This window comes from Microtus oregoni, unplaced genomic scaffold, assembly GCF_018167655.1.
Source record: "Microtus oregoni isolate MIOR12 unplaced genomic scaffold, Mior012 000049F_ref0000343, whole genome shotgun sequence".
In the NCBI taxonomy this organism is placed as follows: domain Eukaryota; kingdom Metazoa; phylum Chordata; class Mammalia; order Rodentia; family Cricetidae; genus Microtus; species Microtus oregoni.
The window spans coordinates 12,598,861-12,609,059 of record NW_024543223.1 but is presented as its reverse complement, the minus strand read 5'-3'; positions in this window follow the sequence as shown (position 1 = coordinate 12,609,059).

The following is a 10,199-nucleotide window of genomic DNA, read 5'->3' as shown; positions in this document are numbered from 1 at the left end:
GCCTGGCTCGGCACATGTAGGAGTTTAACCATTCAGCACCGGGGGAAAGATACTTCCCTGTCCCCAGCTGGCTCAGAATTAGCTACAGACCACTCCCCACTTAGCACCCTCTCTCCCACTTCTGATCCCCTTTCCTTTTCCCGAGGACCAGCCACCACTCCCCGGAAACTGAACAAAGGACAAGTGCCTACTCGGCATGGCCAGCAGAGGGAGAGCGAGCACCAGCCTCCTCCCTTTAGAGAACCGCAGGCTTCATTCTGACAAGGCCCAGGCATGAGTCCTGTTTGTGGAGAAGGAAATGTTATTGTAAGAATAAAGTCAGATCTTGCTCATTGAGCACCTACTTTGTGGGAGCCGTTCCTCAATTAGGCGCATCTAGAATCAATACTGAGAACCAATGGAACAGGTAAGTGCTTCACAGGGGGCTGTGACACAATGTAACACAATGGTACCCAATGTGTGTGGGGGCTTGAGCAGATGTGGCTCTATGTGCACAGCTGTGTATGCATATGTCTTCGATGTCTTTATTTCTATACATTTCTGAAGAGGGAGAGAAGGTAGCTTCCAGGGAGTCTCAGAGGGGAGAATGACCCAATGTGATTCAGAAGCCTCCTTGGAAAGACAGAGTTAAGAAAAAGCCGCCCTGACTCTCAGGAGTCCAGAGACCATTTATTGTTCTTAAGCCGCTGGTTTTCAAAGTGGATAGAACGGGGTGCAGGCAGGTGTGGAACGTTCAGGAACACTGATCAGTGAAGGATGAATTACATCCTCTTACATCTCTGTTATCTAACCTCTGCTGGAAGAGGAGGAAACATCCTGTGCTGGAGACGGTGCAACCAGTTTTGTAATCCGAGTAGGACACCTGCAACACCGTGGGGTGGAGGTGGGGACAGGGGAGAGGACAATGTAAGCATTTGTTTCAGCAAGAGGGCAGAGCAGGGAAGCAGGCAAACCGCCGAAGATTAGCCAAGAACTGTTGCGCATTCTGCCTGGAGAGCACTCAGCAGCTTGTATTCTAAAGGTTTTCAGAGTAGTCTTGGAAGGTCAACAGGATGTGCTGCTATTGGCTTTTGACCTAGGAAGAAACTCAGAGGCACAGAGTGGGAAGTGTGCAGGGTGACACAGTTCATGAGTGTGTCAGAGTGTCACAGTCATGAATAAGCTAGCTGGACACATCTTGCCTACGATTAGTAGAGAACATTGTAGTAAGGAAGAGATTAGATTTTCAAACTGGGAAACATTTTAGTAGTTCATGGATATGATGCTGACATCCAACATATGCTTTCAAAGGTTGTAATAAGTGTGGAAGGAATGGATGAATGAATAAGATTTTTGCACCCAGGTTGGTACCCAGGTTGGACTGTTTGTCTCAGTGTCACACCTGGATTGGTCACTGCTAAGAGTGACCTTCACCCTGCCAGGGGCAGGAGTTTTAAATCAGTAATCTAGGGCTGTGCTTCTCTGTGCCCTAATGGTGACCTGAGCCTCTACAGCCTCTCAGCAGGCCTGGGATGGAAATGCCATTTGCCAAAGAGAAGGCTTTGCTAGCGCTCTCAGCTCTTTTCCTTTCCTTCTCTTCTTCCTGCTCCTTCCCTGCGTTCTTTGGGTCACTTTCTGTGTCACTTTGTGTCTTCCAAGAAGAAAATGCTAAGACTTCATCAACCATAAAAGGAGAATATTCAGGCACAAGGGGAAGCTGCAACTGTAAGCAGTGGGGTCTTCAGACATGGATTCTGAGCTGACCCTTAGGAAAGAGCAAAGGAAAAATAAGATTGAGTTGGCAGAGGCTTGGGCTACTGTGAGGTTTTTAGAATGTTCTATCTGGTCTGATGGAGGGTTGTGAGCCAGTCATGAGGTTGAGGAGTCCTGTGTCCCACGGTAAAGGGTGTGAGCTAGTGCATTCTGAGTTTGACCACTGGCCCACGAATAGCAAATGCTCACTGTGCTTGCTAAGACACAGCCAGAAGAGCAGAAACCTGGGCAAGTATTCAATCATGTGTCCTTCAAAGGAGATCAGAGCTGATCTCTGTGTCTGTTTCTAGGTACTCCAAATGAAGGCATAGCTTGATAAGAAATTGCATGTCACCGAATTAAAGTAACACCATTGACCCCGTGGTCAACATCGGTAGAAAGAAGTGTCTTGGTTATTGTTCTATTGCTGTGTAAAGACACAATGGCCAAGGCATCTTAGAGAAGGAAAGTATTTAATTAGGAGCTTGCTTACAGTTTCAGAGGGTTAGTCATCATGGCAGGGATCATGGTGACATGTAGGCATGTACTGGAGCCGTAGTTGGGAACTTACATCGTCATCCACAGACAGGAGGAACACACAGAGAGATTGGGTCTGGCATGGGCTTTTGAAATAAACCTCAAGGCTTACTACCAGAGACATACCTCCTCCAACAAGGCTGTGGCCTCATCCTTCCCAAACAGTTTTACCAACTGGGACGCAAACATTCAAATATATGAGTTTTGTGAGTCATTCTCATTCAAATCATCATAGAGAGTAACCCCTACTCAGCATATATGAATGTCGTCTCCTTAACAATCTTGAATAATGTTTGTCCAGAGCCTTCAGCATCTCAGGCAGAAAGGAGAGCAAGATAAATTGGTGCAGAAGATGGAGCAGTAAACTTTGTCGTCTCCCTATGTCCTGGGGGCAGAAGCAAGCAATGGAAAGAGAATACTCACAGCAATGGGCACCTGAATCCTGAACCACACACTCTGATCCCAGCTCCATCAGTTGCTGCCCTTTGACCTTGAACAAATGCCCTTGAGTTTCTGTGAATTAACGTAGAGTTTGTTGTCTCTTCTCTTGAGTTACCAGGAGGACCAACTGGGATGCCAAAAGAGCATTTCAAACCCCAGAACAAAAAAGTCTTAGAAATAATTCAGTGAGAACATTCTGAAGATTATCAAGTCTAAAATTATGAATTCAACTTAAATATTCAGAGGTCTGGGTGACTATAATATCTACGAGTTTCCCCAGAGGAAGTCAAACCATTCAGAGAGCTTGCAAATCTCAGGGAAAGCAGACCTCAGCAATGCAGATCTGTGATATGTATATGTAATGTCTAAGGTAGCAGAGGCAAAGGGACAGGAGTCATGAGAAGGAATGACGGGGTTGAGCTGCCCGGCCTTGCCAGGAGCTTGCCAGCCAGTGGCGAAGCTGAGCAGGGACTAGGATACACTGAGCAGCTGGGAAGGCAGTCAGCTGGAACGGAGACAATGCATCAAGTGACTGTACCATCCATGCCTGGCAGGTTTCCATCTGATAAGGGAACAAGTAGCCTGGATTAGGTTTCAGAAAGTGAAGAAAATAAACAACAACAAAAAACCCCACTTCACTTGTATTTCCCAAAGACTGCCTTGCTACATAGGCAACAACGTTAGGAGGAAACTGTCCCAGAAAGTTAAAAGCCACAACCAGCTGTCCTGGTACTAACGGGATAGAAATCCTTTACACAGAAATTACTGGTGGGGGAATGGTAAGGTGTCTCCGTTGGTAAGCAGCTAAGTCCTTGCCTTGCAAGCATTCAGGCCTAAGTTCGATTTCCAGCACACATGTGTAAGAAGTTGGGCATGGTGGCATGCTCTTGAAGTCCAATGCTGGGGTGTAGAGCCACCCAGAGTCCTGAAGCTTGCTGGCCATGGAGTCTAGACTACTTAAGAGCTCCAAACCAATGAGAGACCCTATCTCCAAAATAAAGGTGTACACCTGAGGCCAACCTCTGACTTCTATACACATGTACACGTGCGTTTGCATACAGCTGCCTACATGTGTGAACACACACACACACACACACACCATTGCAGATTAGAAAACTTAAGGGAACTAAACATTGGACTGATGGGCTTAGCAAATAAATGCTTCCAAACCCAGATACATTTGAATATTGCATAGAGATTTTTAGTATTTATATGTCTCATGCATTTGAGAATATTTAACTTAAAAAAAATCACAGTTTTTAGTATGGGCATCCCCATGTCATAAACTCAAAACTGAAAAATAAAATTTAAAAATTGCTAATTTTTTTTAACTAAAGTACAAATTTGCCTGGGAAGTAGCTTACCTGTGTTTGCCTATGTAGAAGAAAAAAAAACGTCTGTCTCACACCACTGCTGACTTTGTTCCAACATTTGAGTCATTCCACCCAGAATCTGATCCAGCGATCTGGATCCTTCCCCTTGTAAAGAAAATTGTAAAACCCTGCTTCTGCAGATCTCTCTGAGATAAGCTTCCCTCTGAGGGCTAGGCAGCAGTAGAGTTTGTTGCTGGCACACAACATTAAAAGTCAGGACTGAAAAATGTCACATCTAAAAACGTGCTCCAAACCCAAAGGAATCAAAGTAACTTTAATGTCGTTCTCTCAAACAGTAAAGTTCTCACATACTGCCATCGTGTTTCCAGAGTCCTTTTCCTCACAACTGCCTCCCCCAGGCCTTTCAGCTTTTTACTCCTTCAGTCCCATCTCCCTCACCACAATCCATTCACAGCGCTTGTCTCTTACTCCTAACTGGAAATCTCAGCTCTTCAGGGGTGAGTAGCTCACCTCAGCTCTTCAGGGGTGGATAGTTCACCTCAGCTCTTCAGGGAGTGGATATTTCACCTCAGCTCTTCAGGGGTGGATAGCTCACCTCAGCTCTTCAGGGAGTAGATAGCTCACCCTCACCTCAACTCTTCAGGGGGTAGATAGCTCACTTCAGCTCTTCCACGTCTCTCTCCAGCTGATTAGTTCCCCCAAACTGTAAATGGAGATATTAAAAATAAATAAGGACAACATTTTGTTTTGTATCTGAACTTTCCCCTAAATTAGACTCAGAGTCTAAAATTTGCAGTACACCCCCTCTGTTTTCTTCTGTCTCTCCATCCATCCCTTTATCCATTTAGCCATCAGGTTAGCTTGAGTGTAATACAATGCAAAGTTGGTTGCTGACATTGGTGACTGTCTTTCCAGACAGATCTCCGTGCATGCTGTTTTATTTTTAGATGATCCTCGTGAAGGACATTGCAAAATAACCTTTTACATGTGACACCGATGCTGGTAGCCCTCCGTCCCTGGTAAAATGTAGGTCAGTCTTGCTCGCACTTTCCCAAGCTGAAAGCAGCATTTCTCAATGTGTATATGGCAGAACCCTGGGCTGCATCTACATGGAAAAGTAGAGTTTCTGCGGACAAAATGCTTGAAAGACCCAAAATTAAATAAAGTTTTGAAACTTTTTGTAACTGAGACCTTTACTGTATTTACTTTTTAGGGTGCTGTGCACGTAAGCAGAGGTAACGTCTTTAACTTACTTGGTCATAAGACCCTACTCTTCTTATAAGACTTGTAGTAGCATAAATTCTCACTGGGCAAGTCCATCTATCCTTGAGCCTCACCCTCTTCTTTCTCTTCATCTTTACTCACACACTGTACAATTTCTAGCTCTTGGTTTTCTCTATGGTTATCTGGAAAGGGCCTCTTAGCCACTCGAGTTGTTGCTGCCTTGGTTATCATGTTTCTCTCCACTGACTGTGTCTCTGAAATGAATCCTTTGTTAATAGTGATGTCACGAGATTGGAAATGTGGAGTGTAGCTTTGACCTGTATGGAATCCTCTTTGATATTAAGGATGAGACAGATCACATATTGCTTGTTAGCTCACATCTCCCATATGAAATTTCATTTAACCTCAAGGTCCATCTGGGAGTGCACTTGGTCATCCAAGTTTCGTCTTCTGTGCCAGCTGTCAGGGAAGGGATCACAGGTGAAGGATTCTGGTGTGAGCTATCATTAGAGAGGCAGAATAATAGGGTTTAAAATGACCTTAATGATGTCATTGGCCTTGTAGCCCTTTCTCCAGCAGGGATTGTGTGTGGATGGTTGACCTGGTTTTCGAATTTCTCCCATGAAGGAAATTGCTTTCTGTTTCTCTTTACCAATCTGTCCTGATGTTGCAAATGCATCTTCTAACCTCAAAAAATGACAAATATGTTGTAAATGCCAGTATTACTTTAGCACTTAAGAAATGCCTTTATCATGTAAAGCAAAGGGGGAAAAAGGTATTGCCAATTTTCATCCTTATGTATGTTTTGTTAGAGCCTGAAAACCTTCTGTGCAAAACCACAACAGGGGATTGAGCAAGTGTGCTCTGACTCTCTGGAAAGGAGCCTATATGGTGTCGACCCAATAGAGGGAAAGCAAGACCTAGGTGCACTGTCTCCATTCCAAATGTGGAGAAATGGGGGAAACTTCAACATGACTAGGGGCCCCCAGAGTGTCACAGGTTTATCTGCTCTGGTCTGTATCTATTTCTTTATTCACTTTTTGTTTGTTTGTCTGTTTGTTTTTCAAGATAGGGTTTCTCAATGTAGCCTTGGCTGTCCTGGGATTTTCTTATTCACTTTTTAAACCTGCAAAAATTCCATAAATTTTCTCACTTGTCTGAGGCTCTGAATGGACTTCCATTGGCCTATATCACCTCAGCCATCCGGAAACACCATCCAACAATCAAGTGCATGATACAATACTAGAGGTGTAATACAATTGCATAGGAAGAAAATGGGAATTATACAAGGAACTCAAGAAATTGGTCATCAAAAGAACAAATAATCCAATAAGAAATGGAGTACAGACCGAAACAGAGAATTCTCAACAGAGGAATCTAAAATGACTGAAAGGCACTTAAGGAAATGCTCAGCCACCTTAGCATCAGAGAAATGCAAGTCAAAACAACTCTGAGATTCCATCTTACATCTGTAAGAATGGCCAAGATCAAAAACGCTGATGACAACTTATGCTGGAGAGGTTTGGGGGTAAAAGGAACACTCCTACATGCTGGTGGGAGTACAAGCTGGTATAGCCCCTTTGGATATCAGTATGGTGATTTCTCATAAAATTAGGAAACAACCTTTTTCAAGACCCAACAATACCACTTTTGGGTATATATCCAAAGGATGCTCAATCATGCCACAAGGACATGTGCTCAACTATGTTCATATTAGCATTGTTTGTCATTGCCAGAACCTGGAAACAACCTAAATGCCTTTAAGCCAAAGAATGGATAAGGAAAATGTGGTACATTTACACAATGGAGTACAACACAGCAGAAAAAAAATAATGACATCTTGAAATTTGCAGGCAAATGAATGGAGCTAGAAAACATCCTATTGAATGAGGTAACTCAAACCCAGAAAGACAATTATTACATGTACTCACTCACAAGTAGTTTTTAAACATAAAGCAAAGAAAACCAGCCTACAAATCACAATCCCAGAGAACCTAGACAATAATGAGGACCCTAAAAAAGACATACATGGATCTAATCTACAAGGGAAGTAGAAAAAGACAAGTTCTCCTGAGTAAATTGGGAGCATGGGAACCATGGGAGAGGGTTGAATGGGAGGGGAGAGGCAGGGAGGAGAGCAGAGAAAAATGTAGAGCTCAATAAAATCAATAATAATAATAAAGAGAATAGGCTACATATACATTAGTACTGAACACAACAACATTAATCTCACCAATAGACACTGAAAGAAACTAGTATAAAGAAAAGGTTGAGATAATTTCAAACATGTCTAAGAAGAGATGAGGTTTGAAGAGACTGGAAGCTGCTCAATAAAGCATGATGTAGTTTTGTAAACAGAATGGATAGTTCAAGAACACAGTGTCTTACTCTTCCAGCATGAAAACTATTGCCACATTCTTCCTGATGTACCTGTTTCAAATGATGGTCTTTGGAGCTCATTGGTTTAGGCTCTAATAACCCTAATTAAGAATGTCTAGCAAGTATGCACAAACTGGCCTTTCCCAAGTTCATTCGTGTGCACATGGATGATAGGTTGAGTCTGAGAATCAACACGCACACATTTTTATCAGAAAGCATGGACTCAGGAGCCGAGGAAGGTACTTAAATACACAGGCACAAGATGGTGCAGTATGTGCTGAGATGCGGATTGGAGTGAGAAACTGCATACTCCCAACCGTGTGAAGCTTCCTGGAAAAGACAACACCAGGGAGATTTTTGGATAGTTAAAAACACCAGCAGGTAGATGTTGATTCTAAGCATCTTGATTGCAGGATGATAGAGGCAGCATAAGCTTTCCTCTAGAGCCGTCATTTATACTGGTAGGACTTGGTGTAATTTCTTGGACATCATTTCTGTTTTGTATTCTATAAAAGAAGAGAGGGTGGATTCTTACCATACAGGTTGCTAAGTTAGATAGTTAAGTGATTTTAAATGTGTGTGTGTGTATGTGTGTGTGTATACATATATACACACATGTATACATGTGTATATTACTTATATATATCACATATATATTTGCCAAATATTTGTGCTATATATATATACATGCATATACACACACAACACACTTTTTAGCAGAATATGCTAAGTGCACACTAGCTCAACCCCTTTCCACTGTGCTGAAGCCTAGTGTGGGTTACTAATGACTGCCCTTTAAAACAGTGGGTACATGGGTTGAAATCATGACAGGGAATTTAAGATGACTTGGGGCACAATGGGAAGTCTTCTTTCTTAATCAAGAAGGTTTTCTTATGAAACAGGTTTATCTTTAAAGCAAGCGAGTAATTAGTCATTTTCAGCATCTTTTTCCTGCTTAGCTTTTTCTGTACAGTAGCATCTCCTGCTGGATGAGAGCCATGGCATTTAAGAGAAGCCAGACTTGGCACTAACACACTGAGCTGCTGGGTGGCTTTTTTCCTTTCCAGCTGCAGATATAAAAAGGCCACTTAAAACTTGAGATCTAAGTGTGCATCACAAAAATAGTGAGATGCTCAAACAAACTTTGAAGAGATATGTACAGAAAGAAGTGCCTTTCTTGGCTTTTTTCCCCCCTTCCTTTTAAGGTGGGAAGAGAATCCAGCATGCCAGGCTGTGAAAAGCACCTAAAAACCTGCTAGCTTCATTTAGGCTTTGGCTTTGTAGACTTTTTTTTTCTAGGTGACCTGATTTCAAAGCGCTCCATTTCCCCAGTGCGGCTTCTCTGTCAAGCCATCCTACATCAGCCTTGATATTTCCATATACATTTCTATGGGAACAAAGGCCCTCCACAAACGTCCCCTGAGCAAGGCTCAAATGGAACTAGACTGAGAGCTCATCAGAGCATTTTCTCCCTGTCTCCACTTTTTGAGGAATGAGATCATATCTTTTGTGCTGTTGTTCTTGACTGGGTCTAATCAGGTCACCCAGAATGACCTGGAATTTGCTATGTAGCCTGGATTGGCCTCAGATTTGCAATCCTTCTGTCTCCTGTTTTCAAGTGTGCTGAGATTTCTTGTGTGTGCTGCAACTGAGCTAAGATAATATCACAGCACAGTGCCTTGCCCATTATAACCTTGTCATTATTAAGGTATGCATTGGCTAAGGATGTGCTGAGAGCTTGAGCAAATAAATCTCTACATGCGTCATGGACAAAGCATGATAGGAGTTTATTTCTTGTTGATCTTCCCAAATGAGCATCTCATTTTGATAGGTGCCTATCTTCCATGTCCTGATTCCAAAATCCAAGCTCTCTTCAGCTGGTGCTCTCTGAATCATCATTTATGGTTTCTGGGTTCACCTCTAGTCAGCTCGTTAGAAGAAGGAGCCTGGAAAATCAAGTATAGCATTAGCATCTACCTTCACAGTCCACTGGTTAGAATCCAGTCATATGGTCAACCCCAGCTGCCAGGGGGCTGAACATGCAACGTAACCACAAGCCCAGGGTAAAGGTAATTTGGCTTAGTAGTGTCTATACGGCTTATGATTTGGAGAAGGTCATTTGACAGGTGACTAGCTTGTATCACAGATAAAATGGTGTTAGCCTTAAAGAAAGCATTTTATGATGATGTAGAACCTTGTCTTTTCATCTGAAAAAAAGTTGAACTAAATGATGCTTAGGTTTCTTTCACTCTGGATAGAGATACTCAGTTATGCTTACTGGACCATCCTGACAGGGCAATCAGGACAAGAGAATGAATGTATTTTAGAGAACATACACACACACACGCACACACACACGTGCACAAGAATATGTTCTCTGATAGTTTACTGACTCAGAAAATCCAGCTCACCAAAGTACCTCATTCCCCATGCAATGTGATCAATGATTGATGAACTTTGTAGTAAGTTACATGTTTTGCTGATGGGCAGGTGCCAGTCTCTACACACTGCCAAACCAGGACTTGCTTCAACTCTGAGCTTTTCCCCCAGTGC